Here is a 15802-nt window from a genome sequence, read left to right as displayed (position 1 = left end):
GGAGAACAGGTGAGGTCCCTGCTGACTGGAGGCAGGCAAATGTTGCCCCCATCTTTGGAAAGGGGAAAAAAAGAGGACTCGGGGAACTACTAATTGATCAGCTTGATGTCAATACCAGGAAAGCTTCCAGAACAGTTAATTAAACAGTTGGTCTGTGTTTACTATGAGCCAGGCATGTGTTTCTCAAAAACAAGTCATGCCAGACTAATCTCCTTTCCTTTGTTTTCTTAGTGGATCAGTGAAATGCTAGGGATGTAACATACCTTGATTTCAGTGTGTCAACAACAACAAACAACAACAACAACATTATTATTATTATTATTATTATTATTATTATTATTAATACCCTGCCCATTTGGCTGGGTTTCCCCAGCCACTCTGGGCAGCTCCCAACAGAATATTAAAAATGCGCTGAAACTTCAAACATTAAAAACCTCCCCAAACAGGGCTGCCTTCAGATGTCTTCTAAAAGTCAGGTAGTTGTTTATTTCCTTGACATTTGATGGGAGGGCGTTCCACAGGGCGGGCACCACTACTGAGAAGGCCCTCTGCCTCGTTCCCTGTAACCTCACTTCTCACAGTGAGGGAAATGCCAGAAGGCCCTCAGAGCTGGACCTCAGTGCCCATGATATTCTTGAGGAAAAGCTGGTAAAATGTGGGCTAGATTATGTCCAAATGATTCATATTTTGAAAGGTGGGAAATAAATAATTGCAATAAATAAATAAACCAGCGTCTAAATTGGACTGCTTGATATTGTAGATGGGAACTCACATCAGTGTAGGGCTCCAGGGTCAGCCCTCTCCCTAAGCAAAGTGAGTCCCTTCCCTCAAACAACAGATTGGGAGTAGGAGTGGATTGGTTGCCCCCTCAGGCTTTCCACTGGTGACGCTGCTCACAGAGCTGTAAACTCTTCTATTTTTCATGTGCTTGGGACCCACAGAAGGAGTTGTAATAATTATCAGAGCCTCTTCTAGTTCCAAGCCAAAGCCAGTCCAAAATTTCCCAGTTCATGGCTGGTCAGTTTCATATCATAGCTGCCAAGTCTCCCGTATTCCCCGGGAAATCCCCGTTTTTCTAGCTGTTCCTAGCTGAAAAAACAGATTTTTTTGTTTTTCCCTGGTTTAGTCTGGCGCGGCGGCCATTTTGGAACTGGGCGGAGCATGCTCAGAAGCGACTTTTGATGCTGCTCTGCCCAGTTCCAAAATGGCTGCAGTGCGACTTCTGGCACGGCGGCCATTTTGGAACTGGGCAAAGCAGCACCAAAAGTCACTTCTGAGCATGCTCCCCCCAGTTTCAAAATGGCGGCAGCGCTACTTCCGGTCTGCTACATCCGGTCCGGTCCCTTATTTCTCCGACAGGAACTTGGCAGGTATAGTTTCATATGCACTAGCCATAGTGCGCACTGGAACAGTGCCAAACTTGGGGAGAAGTGTAGAAGTAATCAAACCTAAGGAGTGACTTGATTTGTTCTGCATGCCCCCCAGAGTCTGGCTACTACTGGGTTAAACTCTATGAACACAAAGCAACATGTTTCATTTGATGACACATTCCGGTGATATTCAGAAAGTTTGTCTGTGGACTAATGAGATGTGTTCCCATTTCCATCCTCCTGAACCGTGGATGATAAGAAACAGCCATATAGCTTGAACAGTAAGTCCCTGGAGAGTTAGGAGCGAGTGACACATTCCCCACTAGATAATGCATATGGGTAATTATGTGAGTTACTCCCATTAGGTTTAATGGTAGCCACATGGTAAATTTCCCTCTGATTGTGCTATGGCTCTCTGCCACCATCTGATTGCGCAAGACAATATTTGGATGAAAGGCCTCCAGACCAAAGTTAAAGTACCACAGGAAATAGTGTGACTGACTCAGAGCTCACACTTTGAGCACTGATTTGTGTGAGTCATCACCGCAGATCTAATGTTCCAGAATAGAACGAAGATTTCTGGAATAAATCATTGTATGGTGGAGATTCTCAGTTGGAGTTAAAACATGGGTATTGTTTAAAGGAGTGAAGCAATTCCATAACTGTGGCCTTCCAAATGTCATTTGACTAAAACTCCTATTAGCCCAGTTAGCATAGTCAGAGGCCATGGTTGATGGAAGCTGTAGGCCAATATTTGGAGGCCCACAACTCCTTTGCTCCTGTTCTAATTATTGTATGGAACACAGTTTTTATCCCATCTATGGATCATTGTACATTACACTGTCACCATAGTGCATAGCTGCCAAGTTATCCCTTTTTTACAGGGATTTTCCCTTATGCTGAATAGGCTTCCTCGCGAGAAAAGGGAAAACTTGGCAGCTATGCCATAGTGGCTCTCAACAAGGGCTCTAGAACAGCTGACTCCAGCCATGAGATTCAGACAAGAGATTTGGACAAGGCCTTTAGATGCAGCCATGGCAGTTGAGTGATCATCACCATAAAGCAGGCATCCCCAAGCTGTGGCCCTCCAGATGTTTTGGCCTACAACTCCCATGATCCCTAGTGAAGAGGACCAGTGGTCAGGGATGATGCGAATTGTAGTCCAAAACATCTGGAGGGCCGAAGTTTGGGGATGCCTGCCATAAAGCCACATGATGTTTATGAAGCCACAAGGCAGCAGGTTCTAGGGAAAGTGTTGTTTTCCTGCTTCTGTTGTATAAAAGGTTATCATAATTTTTGCAATGTAGCTTGTAGGAACATCTAAAGCTGGCTCTGAGAGACAATAAAAGGTCACTAAAATTGATGGTTATATAAGAGATAAAAGAGTTTGCACCGGGCTGATACTGAAGTTGTCGTTTTCCTTTTTCTGGATCTTCAATATAAAACCATGTTTACTGTGCAAGATTCTGAAATATAACACATTCTTTGAAACTGTTGTTGATGCCTGTTCTATCCTTCAGAAACTGGGCCTCCTGATGTCGATGGTTCAAAAGTACTCTTTTATTTCTTGAAATTCAGAGCACAGTCGGGACAAGAACATTGGGAACACAGAAGTATCAGCTTCAGGATGAGTCAGATATTCCATTTTAAAAGAAAAAACATTAATAGTAAAAACATGTCTCTTTTTCATGGTTAGGCAGAACATTTCCAATCTATTCATCTTCATCTCCACAGTATGTCAGTTTGATCCACTGCAACAGATAAATCCCAATCTGCTAAAAGCATCAAATATTGGATGGCTTGAAAACATTTTTTAAGTGCATACAGTTTTTAAAAAATCAAATATTGTATTATTTTTCAGATAAGGTGTTTTTGGTTGTTGTTTTTAAGAATCAGAGTGTTACTTTGATGTCAGATTTGGCTCTGCCTGTTACCACTTCTGAAGACAATCCAACTTCCTTTTGTGTGTAGGCTTTGGACTGAACGCCAAGTAACCAAATTTTTGTTTTCTTTGGATGTTACTTTTCAATGCAACACTAGAGGGAAGAACAACAACTGTGATGTCCAAAAGAAAACTGAAGGAGGCTTCCAAAGCTGTGTGAACTTGAGGTTCAAAGACAAGCTCTCAAAACATTTTAGTCCATCTCCTCAAGAGTGTTAAATTTCATCTTTGGTTTCCTCTCCTGAGCTCCTTGTTTCTGCCACGCAGAACCTCCTCCAATGTAGCATGTTGTTGTTTAGTCGTTTAGTCGTGTCCGACTCTTCGTGACCCCATGGACCAGAGCACGCCAGGCACTCCTGTCTTGCACTGCCTCCTGCAGTTTGGTCAAACTCATGTTGGTAGCTTCGAGAACATTGTCCAACCATCTCGTCCTCTGTTGTCCCCTTCTCCTTGTGCCCTCCATCTTTCCCAACATCAGGGTCTTTTCCAAGGAGTCTTCTCTTCTCATGAGGTGGCCAAAGTATTGGAGCCTCTGCTTCACGATCTGTCCTTCCATGTAGTATGTTAATAGTTGTTGATTCAGTTTTTCAAACTCTCCTGAGAATGAAAACAATGTTTCACACAGATTCAACCACGGTGATCCATGTACACATGTATTGTATACATGTGGAACTTCTGCAGCCCACATGAAACAATGAACAAATGGTTGGGGCTGCTACACATATGAAGACAGAAGGCCTTTCAGGTATCTTGCTACAAGGCAGTTTTAAGGCAGGGATGGGGAACTTAGACCCTCCAGATATTATTAGATTTCAATTCTCTTGAGCCCCAGCTAGCATGGCAAAGGGTCAGAGTTGACAGCAGCTGTAGTCCAACAACATCTGAAGAGCCTCAGGTTCCACTTTCCTGAATACTTTATAGACCAGGCACAGGCAAACTCGGCCCTCCAGATGTTTTGGGACTACAACTCCCATCATCCCTAGCTAACAGGACCATTGGTCAGGGGTGACGGGAATTGTAGTCTCAGAACATCTGGGGGGCCGAGTTTGCCTATGCCTGTTATAGACCATCACTATTGGCAACATCAATATTAAGGCTGGCTTTTGTTTGTAGCAATGAATGATAGATATACTGAAAGAAGATGCATTTTCAGAAGTTTAATAACAGTGCGTTCCTTAGTCCATCATTTCAGGAAGGCATTCAGCTGATTTTCATACTCTGGAAGACACAAGGGAGAGGTGTTTTCCCAATCACATCCAATGATGTTGCTGCTCTTAGACTTCCCTTTGCAGGCTGCCTTCTTACACTCAATGAGAACAGGCAATTGAGCTTTCCTTTCTACACAGTGCAAGAAGGAGCAGTCTACACTCTCAAAACTAGCAATAGTCATTTGGAGAGAAGATGCTTGTATGCCAACAGCAATCTATATGCAGCCCATTTTTTCATGTAAGAATCTATGGACTGGAGCCACTGTGTTAGTATTGGTTATCTATGCATGGAGCAGATTGGTGAGCAGGACCCAACAGGGGTCTAGAAGAATTGTGCTAAAAAGATGCATAATTGAAAACATCCTGGCTGTGGATGAGATGCCCTAGGGCAGGCATCCCCAAACTTCAGCCCTCCAGATGTTTTGGACTACAGTTCCCATCTTCCCCGACCACTGGTCCTGTTAGCTAGGGATCATGGGAGTTGTGGGCCAAAACATCTGGAGGGCCGCAGTTTGGGGATGCCTGCCCTAGGATAATCCTGTTGGGTAACAAGTCATTCTGACTTGTGTTGGAATGGGATGAGGATCTATCATGATTGCAGTTCTATATGGTCAACCTGAAGCCATTGTTGAGTGATGTCAATATAAATAAAAAGTCTGATGCACTCACAGTAGAATTAAATGTCTTTCCTCCCCAAATTAATTGTAACGAATTTGTAGCACTTTAAACCTAGATGAAAGAGTTTAAGAGAGAGTTCTTCTCTGCTCTTTTCCTTTTTTTTAAAGAAACCCTTCTAAGTTCAAAACATCCGGGAGGATCAACATTGAAAGTTTGTGTAAATGGTGATCTTTCTTTGGATAACGTATCCATAAGACAGTGGAAGTTTGGATGTCTTACGCTCTCTCTGCAGGAATTGGCACCATGATGCAAAAGATTAGTGGAGCTTCAGTGACAAAGAAACATAAACCAAAGGGAATGGAAAGAAAACAACCATCCTTATCCAGATCATCTCACTGTTAATTGTCTCAGCTCTTTATACCTTACTGTAAACAAACATATTTCAAAAGTGTGAGTTAAGCAGGCTGTTAAATGTATGCAATCTATTCAGCCACATTTGCTGCTGTACAATTAGTGTATTAAAGTGATTAAGGAACATCTGGTTTCTTAGCAATAAAATTTTTGCAGTGATAATCGCTCCACCTTTCCATCCCTGCTCCCTCTTTCTTTTTTTAAAAAAACCAACATTTGCAAATTTACGCACTATAACAAATGTTGTAACAAAACAATGCTAGGTTGTGTTTATGTAACCAAGAGGCCTGATGTTTTATCTTCCCAGGAATTTCTGGGAATAGTAACTTTGTGAGGGGAATTCTCAGCACCTTTAACAAACTACCATTCTTTGGGGGGAAGCTACAAATGTTTAAAGCAGGGGGAGGCAACCTAGGGCCCGGGGGCCGGATGTGGCCCAATCGCTTTCTCAATCCGGCCCGCGGACGGTATGGGAATCAGCGTGTTTTTATGTACATGAGTAGAATGTGTGCTTTTATTTAAAATGCACCTCTGGGTTATTTGTGGGGCGTAGGAATTTGTTCATTTCCCCCCCTTCAAAATATAGTCCGGCCCACCACATGGTATGAGGGACGGTGGACTGGCCCACAGCTGGAAAAGGTTGCTGACCTCTGGTTTAAAGTGATATGATACTGCTTTAAATGCATAGTGCAGATGGGGGCACAGTTGCAGAAGGCAGGAGAGATTGTTCAACATCAGACTGACAGTGCAATGAAAAGTTTTAAGGGTTACTATTCCCTCTGAAAGCTTTTTCAGAAACAAAAATCTCTGAGACAGCAGATCTTCCCATTTGCTACCCCCACCGTATTGCCTGGGTTAACTTTTTAAAAATGAAAGCTAACAACCCTTTAAGAAGATGAGTATACGAGATGCCATAACACTGATGTCAGAAATAAAAGCATTAGAGACTTTTAATATTATTTTATATGCTGCATCAATGTGGCTTCCAAGTGGTTAAACACACACACACACACACACACACACACACACACACACACACACTTAAAGTACATAATTCCATCAAAACATTAAACACCCACAATAAGACAAACCCATTAAAACAGCACAATGGTGAGCACAGTTAAAACAGCAATTAAAACAGGAGGCTCAGGGCAGATGATCAGGGAAGCACAATTCCTTTGCCTGACAGGCCCTGAAATCCAACGCAGAGTTCAGAAAGAAGTCTGAGTCCCTGACAAGGCAAACGATGTGAAGTTCAAGTGAAAAGGAGAAAGGGTTAAAGAGAATTGCATTACTGTACTTCTGTGCAAGGCTAGTGTGACTGGGCCGCCCCTGAGCTCTGTGCTTGGGTGGTCTGGTACAAATTCTTATGCGGCAATCTATTGGGGCATCTAGCAGTGTGATTTATGCAGCTGTCAAGCAGCCTTCATCGGCACAAGTGAATTGCGGGCACCATCAACGAGCGCAAATGCCATCATAGCGTCTAAAGCAAAAGAAAAACAGCCCAAGGTAACACCCACTCATCTTCTCAGTTCTTTAATGACAAGTTCCCTCTACAGAAAGGGGGGGAAGCCCGTACAGCTGCTCACATGAGACCACACTTACAGAGACCCTACTGTCTAATCACAGACAGCCCATGAAAAGCTCACTTTCAGGGACTGCACAAGAGCAAAGCAGGAGAACTGGGCAGATTGGCAGAGCTCCACCGAAAATGAACAGAGGCCTGGTAGCAAATAAGAATTTGATTCAGGAACACATTGGTTAGCTTTCGTAATAGATGCGGTGCTATTGTTTTGTAAGGGAAACAGCTTGCATAATTTCTTGACGATATATATTTGACAAATGGAATTGCTAGGGGTTTGTTATATTGAAACACGTACCTGTGAATCTCGGTTCTCCTATGGAAATAACACGTCTCGGGTACATCCCAGTTTCAGGAGCATGGTGAACATTTGTGCAATATACACACATGGGACAAGAACTGAAGAATGGCAGGGAGCACAACAAAAGAGCTACACACCTTCACTTGACTATCTGCCCCAGGGATTGGCAACTTTCAGAGGCCAGTGGGCGCATTTGGAATTTTGAGAAAGTGCCATGGGTGCCAGTCACAAAATGGCTGCCAATGTGGTGTGCGACATAACACAAAATGGCTGCCACACCTTAAAGAGCAGGGGGGAAAGACAGGAACCAAAAAGAGTGTGGGCATGCCCTCACCATCAACCATCTTCATCAATGGTGAAAAGGCACCTACATCTGCCCTGAAAGAGAATGTTTTGAAGATGATGTATAGATGGTACTTAACACCAGTAAAATTGGCTAAGATGTTTAGGATGAGTAGCAAAACATGCTGGAAATGTAAAGAGAAGGATGGTGAATTTTATCATATGTGGTGGACATGCGAAAAAATCAAAAGATTTTGGGAAATGATATATAATGAACTGAAAAAGATTTTTAAATACCTTTCCCAAAAAAACCGGAAGCTTTTCTATTAGGACTTATAGGACAAGAGATAGCGAAAGGAGATCAAGTATTATTTATGTATGCGACAACTGCGGCTAGGACTTTGTTAGCCCAAAAATGGAAAACCCAGGAGTTACCGACGATTGAAGAGTGGCAGACGTAAATGATGGACTATGCAGAATTAGCAAGACTGACTAGCAGGATCCGAAACCAGGGAGAGTCAAAGTTCCAAAATGATTGGACTAAATTTGTGGACTATATGGAGAAGAAATGTAGAAGTTTAAAGACACTTGCAGGACTGAAATAAATCCTACGAATTGACTTTAGGTAGAAGGAATAAAGAAACTGCGAGATAGGAGTGGATAAGAAAACCGAATGGGGGGAAGGAGGGAAGTCAAAGCTCGGCAGAGCAAAGAAAAATGTAATAATTGATAAGATGCCTAGAAGAAAACTTTTGTGTTGATTATGTTTATTATGTGTTGTTGTGTTTGTGGTTGTTTGTTTTGTTTTTGTTTAAATGTGTTTAATTGGAAAATTTAATAAATTGTCTTTTTAAAAAAGAAAAAAGAAAAAGGCACCTACATCAGCCACCACCCTGCCAACACACAGAGCAACGCTCCTTGCACCTCTCCTCCCTTCAGAAGGGAATGGTGGGTAGGTGCCCAATACTGGCATCTTATGAAATGTGTTTAAGGGGGCCTGTTCAGTGCAGAAGAGCATGAGCCACTGCAAACAGGAACCACGGAAGAAAAGCAAACAGTCTCTTGTACATTGTAGACTTTTGAGGGTATATTTACTGACACCTTTTGCGGGAGCTTGGGGTGGGGGGCTGGGAAGCAAGTGTCGGTGACCCTTGGTCTGTACACACATACAAATTGTACTCTCATGGGCTCTCTCTCTGTTTGGTCAGGGACCATGAGAAAAGACGGATCCCTGACACACGTACTCTTTGTACGCACTTGGTTAGTGGCAGCGATTGGACTCTGCCTTCCTCCTTTCACGAATGCATTTGTGTCTCATGATCAGGGCTCGTGTGGATGGCTGGCGATATGACAGAGGTTGCATGTCTTTGGCCTGTGATAACTTAAGGGTTCACCTACTATGAAGTCTAGCAGAGGAACCAGAGCAGGAAAATCTTATGTGTGGATAAGTCAAGGCTGCAGTCTGTAATGTAGCTGTGATCTACATCAGCTATTACCATTTACTTCATGACTGGCAGCTGAATGTGGATTGGTTGGAGATATCCCTCTGCCCACCTGTCAGGGACTGAGCAGAGGAGGAATGGTGGAGATGGCCTCCCCATCCTGACCCTTCCAGGGAGGAGAAAGAGGGAGACAGTCTAGACCAGGCATCCCCAAACTGCGGCCCTCCAGATGTTTTGGCCTACAACTCCCACGATCCCTAGCTAACAGGACCAGTGGTCGGGGAAGATGGGAATTGTAGTCCAAAACATCTGGAGGGCTGAAGTTTGGGGGTGCCTGGTCTAGATTTACAACAGGGGGTTGAGGGAAGTCACAGCTCAGAGGCAGATGAGGCGGGAAAGCTGGGAAATAATGGGAGAGGAGGAGGAGGCAGGACCGGAACGGCAGCTGGCTGACACGGTGTCTTTAGAAAGCATTCCAGACTCCCCATCTCCCAGAACCCGGCAAGCCTTAAAAGTAGGAGAGTAAAGAGCTCAAAGACAGAGGGCACATAGCAGCACCTGTAGAAGAGATGAATGACGAAGTGGGAGAGATGGGGGGGTGGAGATTCACTCGGGACAATGCCATTATCCAAGAAGCCTCTCTCTGTAATATTGAAATAAAAAATTACAGTAAGATACTTTTCCTTGCCTTTATACTTTCCTGGGCAATCAGCCGGGAGCTGCTGACAGCATCCTGACACCACCGCTGCTGACCTCTCCTGGTCAACAGGTGGGTAAGGGCCACCAGTGAGATTGCATGCACCCACACAGTGGCAGCCAGTGGGGGACCCTGAAATGGAGCATTCCAAGGCTGTGGAGGGGCTCAGCTAGCTCAGGATCCCTTGGGGCCCAAGGTGGACCTGATTGCTATGCTAGTTTCAGGTAACTTTCTTTCCATCCCAACCAGAATAGCTGAACTTAAGCCACATAAACAGTTTATTTTAAAAGCACATATGAAGCGCATCCCCCCCCCCCAAAGAAAGAATTCTATGTTGAACCAAAGGTGAACTGTTCTGGAAGCTTTGCTAAAAATGCCATCTTGGTAGTCAAATAACCCCCCCAGTTAACAGGTAGTTGCTGTAGCAATGAGTTCACGTTCACTTGCTTTGATATAGGCTAATAGGATAATAATCGATTAAATAAAAAGAGGGGGGGAACAAAAACAAAACTTATATACAAGGTTTTGATACATGAAGAGGAATGAACGTATTAGATATGTGTATTAGAGAAATATACTGGGTTTAGTACGTTCGCAGAAGTTTAAAAATACATTAGAAATTGGCAGGAAGTTTGACAAGAAAAGAAATATATAAAAGAAAAAATCAGATAGACCCTTTTTGTTTCAACATTTTCCACTTTATTGACCTCCATTGGACTCTCTCTCCATGTTCCAGTGTTGTCATACACAATGTATAGTATGACATAAACAAACGAGGGGAATGGGAGGGGGGAAGGTGGGAGGATGGGAGGGGGGAAATATATACATATGTATGCATAATACTTTCTCTTGACTTCTGTTTTCTTTTCTTTCGCATAATTGTGGGTAATTGTTTTGATTTGTAAGATCTGACGCGATTTTGATTTCCATATCTTCTCTCTTTGTAACATTTTAAATATATTAATAAACTTAAAATAAATAAAAAAAGATATAGGCTAATTGGATGGCTTTGGTGCTATCCTTATCTGTGAGCTTTGGGTGCTGGGCTCAGAGCCTAGAAAGGAGGAACTGTTTGTAAGACTTGGGTATTTGCCACCTATGCCCTCACCTGGGCAGGCGAAACAATGGGAAGCCCTAGACGAAAGCAAGTATGCTGCTTTGTGTATAAAGAATATACATGTGTTTGCTTGGGTGCAGACAAGCCACCTCCTTGCTGAAGTGTCCCTCCCACAACTGTAAAGCCTAGGAGACCTGGCAGGCTGATTTGCTGTAAGTCTACACCTTTTTTTTAATAAAGCACTAGCATTACTGATGTTTATGACATCCTTCTTTGGTATCCCTGCCCCAAACCATTCCTAAAGTCCTCCGTTGGGCCTGCAGTTCAGAACAACTGTAGTTTAAGGGTTGCTGGGAACGGTAACTGTGAGGAGTAAAGTACCGTGGCCAGAATTATTTGAGGGGAATAATGTGGGTTGAATGTGCTTTAAAGGTTTAGTGCGTATGCAGCTTGTTAATTCCAACTGAAATCAGTGGGACGCATTCGTCATGGCTTAAGTCTCATTGATTCCTGAGTTCAATTAACTTTGTTTTGAAAATATCTTTACTTCCCTCAAACTGTTGCGCAGAAAAGATTCAGGCAACTGAGTTGCTCTGGTTTCTTTTATCCATTTGGTTTGTTTGTTTGTTTGTTTGTTTGTTTGTTTGTCTCCCACAATATTAAGCTCAAATGGTGGAAAGCATTTCCAGGCAGCCTTCCAAACAATGAGATCTATAAAAAAGTATATTTTGGATGATAATTTATTCTGAAGAGTCTTTATTCGACTGCCTGAGAAAGGCACCCATAAATCAAAGAGATCAACAAACAAGACAGGACTTCTTAATTTGCATCAAAGTGAAAAGCGACATTTCTTCTAAGGACGATTTGTACCTCAAAAAACACATAAGAGATGCCCCCCCCCATGAAAGCGTTTTATGAGTTGACGCAAATCCAAGGGCATCTATAGAATGCCAGAAATACTCAAGGCTTCAAATGCTGGATTTGGAAGCACTTTTAAGTCTTCAATGTGTTGACCATTTGGGCCACAAAGCTCTTATGTGAAGTAATAAATTCACAGTTAATTGAAAACATTGTTTTTATAGCAGTAGATTTTGCCTGATGTTTAATTACACTGTATGCTCTTTCATTTAAATATTATAATTACAGACACACACACATAGATAAACATAAGCACATGGGCCCATGTTTTCTGGCACTAGACTTCGGGCTCATAGTAGACTCAGCTCACAAATCCCTGACGTAGATCACACAGGCCCTGGCCCAGGAAAGGCTGCCCAATGTGACTAGCTGTATGCAGTGCAACAAAACTTAGAGTAGGTTTTGTGGAGACAATGCACCTTGGTGGTGGTGGTGGTGCCATCCTGAGTCCTAGGATTACCATTGTCTTTTTCTTTACTGGCCTCCTCCAATGTTGTAATGGAGCAGGGGGGACTTTTCCCATTGCATTATCTATCTCTGGGGAAAATTTCACCTGCTATATTTCAGCATGGCTGAGATCATGAAAGCAGGAGTGGGGAACCCATAGCTACCAAGTTCAGGCCTGAGAAATAAGGGACTGGACCGGAAGTAGCAGACCGGAAGTAGTGCTGCCGCCATTTTGGAACTGGGTGGAGCATGCTCAGAAGCTACTTTTGATGCTGCTCTGCCCTGTTCCAAAATGGTCGCCGCACCAGAAGTCACGCTGCAGCCATTTTGAAACTGGGCAAAGCAGCATCAAAAGTCGCTTCTGAGCATGCTCCGCCCAGTTCCAAAATGGCTGCCGCGCCAGAATAAACCAGGAAAAAACAAAAAAATCCGGTTTTCCGGCTGGGGACAGCTGAAAAAACGGGGGTTTCCCGGGGAATACGGGAGATTTGGCAGCTATGGGGGAACCTGCAGCCTTCCCAATGCTACTCCAGCTCCCATTAGCCTCAGGCAGCATGGGCTGATGGGAAGATAGGAGTTGTAGTCCAGCAATATTGGGAAGGCCGCAGAATTCCCATGCCTGTGTTACAGAAGCACCACGTGCTAAGTTTCTGTATGGCAGACTGTCTAAAAGGCACAAGAGCATTAATGAAAAAACTAATTACAACCATCTGTTCTGAGGACTCCAGATACTGCAAGAACCCAGGTGCTCCAGTTTTCAAGCAGGGAGTCTTTCCCAGCCCTACCCAGAGATGCTAGGGATTGAACTTTGGACGTTGGGCATGCAAAACAGATGCTCTCCCTGTGAGATGTTTATTCGGGGGTTCCCTAAGTATCATTGTTTAGTATTGCAGGCTTTCCAGGGAAACGTGTTTAGGATGAAACTTGAAGTGGTCAAAGAGGCAACACCTTTGCCAAATGTGGCTAGATCAGGCATAGGCAAACTCAGCCCTCCAGATGTTTTGGGACTACAACTCCCATCATCCCTGACCACTGTTCCTGTTAGCTAGGGATGATGGGAGTTGTAGTCTCAAAACATCTGGAGGGCCAAGTTTGCCTATGCCTGGGCTAGATGGTCTGAAGAAGCCTGGTTTTAAATAAGGAAACTGAGCTCACCACTGATGCTGATTTAGGAACAAGGGAAACAAAGCAGATGCTTGGTCACTAACTAAGCTACTGCCAATCTCCAGCAATGGCCAAAAGTAGCTTATAATTCACCTCACCTTATATATCACTAATCGGTCTGAAATGAGAATTGAATTTCTGAGCAGACCCACCTGTGACTACATCAGTACAAGAGTACACTAATAACTTGCCAAGAACAGAAAATACAAAGCTATTTCCAAAGCAGTACCCAGACTAGATCTGGATAAAGCCTAGATTTTTCTAAGCAAATATTTCATATGATTTCTAAAAGCACTGCTTTTAAAATATTCTTAGTGATATCCAAGTTTAGTCATACTCAGCTAAATCCCTTGTGTGATATTCAATCAAGTTTTATTCAGCATAGACCTATTGAAATTCATGGCTCTAACTTAGTCATTCATTTCAGTGGGCTTGTTCTCAGGAAAACACAGTCATATACTATCCTGTGCATAGCTGTCAAGTTCTCCCTTTTTTAAAGGGAAGTTCCCTTATGCTGAATAGGCTTCCTCGCAAGAAAAGGGAAAACTTGACAGCTATGATCCTGTCAGCCTCCCCCCCCCCCCGGTCATCCTGACCAGCACTTCACCCAGAGACAGCACAAGCAGCGAGTCAGGAGGAGGGAATGAGGAATGGAGCGGTTTGGAGAGAGGGCCCTGGCAACGCTATGGAGAACAGAGGAAGGGGTCAGAGATGTGTCAGAACAGAGCAAGGGCTCAGAGATGTGTCAGAGCCCTGACACTGCTCTGATCAAGGGTCAGCGGATGAGGGACTCAGCAAGACGTCGGAGCCCAGGAGCCACCCCAGCCAGCAAGAGGGGAGACCTCTCCTTCCAGCGCCCAAATTGAGGCACGCGCCCACACGTAGGGCGAAGGGGCGGCGTTTTGGGGTGCCCAGGATTTTATGCTGGCCGAAAAGCAGGCAGCAGCCATTGACGGGTTCTGAATCGGACTAGGCGGTCATGTTTTCTGTTATCTCTGCACTGTAAATAGTATGCACAATAAAACTCTGAAAGACAGTGCGGACTGGAGAGTCTTTACTCGAGAGTAGCCGCAACAATCCCCTGACATATCCAATACCATAACCCAGTGCAAATATTCAGTAATTAGATTTTTAAAAACAATGCTCAAATGTTATAGCATAAACATCTGGAATTCGTTTTTAAGTCTTTCTCCAGTCTCCTGCAATCTGCCCACTCTGATTTTTTGGATCCTGGTAGATATTTTTCCACTCATAAATTGTTGGGATGTTTTATTTTCAGATTTAAATAATAGTGAAAGATTTGTTCCCATGTTCAAAGATAGGGGTTGGTATGGCTTCAATTTTGATGCAAAATTTAGATGAGAGAGGGGTGTTGTTTTTGTAACTTTCTGCAGCATTTTGTTGGTATGCAGAAGAAAGATAAATTTAACATGCAAGAAAGTATATCACAATTCGCATTTATTTTTAAATTTGTGCCGCACCGCTTGGCTTAAAGTTTTCCCCTTGTTTATAAGAAAGCGATAAAAACCAGGGCAGAATTCACAACAGCTTCCTCCATCTGAATGCCAGTGAAATGAATGGCAGCTGCACAAGGCACAGATGTTCTTGCATAACTCCCTGGGGCTTGTGCATGTGAAGCTTCCAAATGTATCAAATTTCTTCTCTCTCTCTCTCTCTCTCTCTCTCTCTCTCTCTCCCCCACCCCCCAACAGGCCCAGTGTCAACCCAGGGTGGAGGAACAGGTAGGCTGAGAACTGGGTATGTGCAGCCAAGCAGCAAAATTGGTGGCTGCAGTTTCTGCAATGTGCATGCATTGCCATCTACCCGGCAACTGACAAGCTGCCTATCCATTTGCTGTGTGCGCCACCCTCCACACAGGAGATGGCAGTTCATAGTGCATCAATTGTACCCATGCAAGGTATCAAGGCATAAACAGTAAAATACTGTTAAAGACCGGCAAGGCTGAACCTGGCTGTATGTAAATGCCAACTATACCAGTTGAACTCAGCAGAGTAGCGCAGGCACAGCGGAAACTTCTTGGTTGCAAGATGAAGGCAAGTTGCAGGAACACAGAAACTCACTGCCACTAGTACCGTGTAACTATATACAGCTTTATTTACAAGAACAAAAATAACAAACAGTACATAGATCAGTACTTCTCTCTATCTCTCTACAACACAATAACCACATCAGAAACACACCACCAACTCCCCACACAACCCCACAAATTCACCCTTAGTCTAATAGGGTTACTGCACCAATCACAAAGCTGTTGCTAAGGCTCTATCACTAGGCAAATTATCCAGCCCTGGAGATTGCTGAATCATTCTTCTGGGCATGTTGCCAGCTCTTAATTGCTATGT

At 43.6% G+C, this 15802-nt stretch overlaps 1 long non-coding RNA gene across 1 annotated transcript; it reads left to right on the top strand.

Moving 5' to 3' along the window:
* The first annotated feature begins 10986 nt into the window (after nucleotides 1-10986).
* LOC148684359 (uncharacterized) lies at nucleotides 10987-15393 on the top strand. Its single transcript, XR_015946031.1, has 2 exons — nucleotides 10987-11122; nucleotides 15152-15393. It is a non-coding gene; the product is annotated as an uncharacterized LOC148684359 (long non-coding RNA).
* Nucleotides 15394-15802: the final 409 nt, after the last annotated feature.

Source organism: Zootoca vivipara, chromosome 10 (genome assembly GCF_965207765.1).
Source record: "Zootoca vivipara chromosome 10, rZooViv2.hap1.1, whole genome shotgun sequence".
NCBI classification, from domain to species: Eukaryota; Metazoa; Chordata; class Lepidosauria; order Squamata; family Lacertidae; genus Zootoca; species Zootoca vivipara.
Note: the sequence above shows the minus strand (reverse complement) of the source record. Positions and strands in the feature narration are given on the sequence as shown.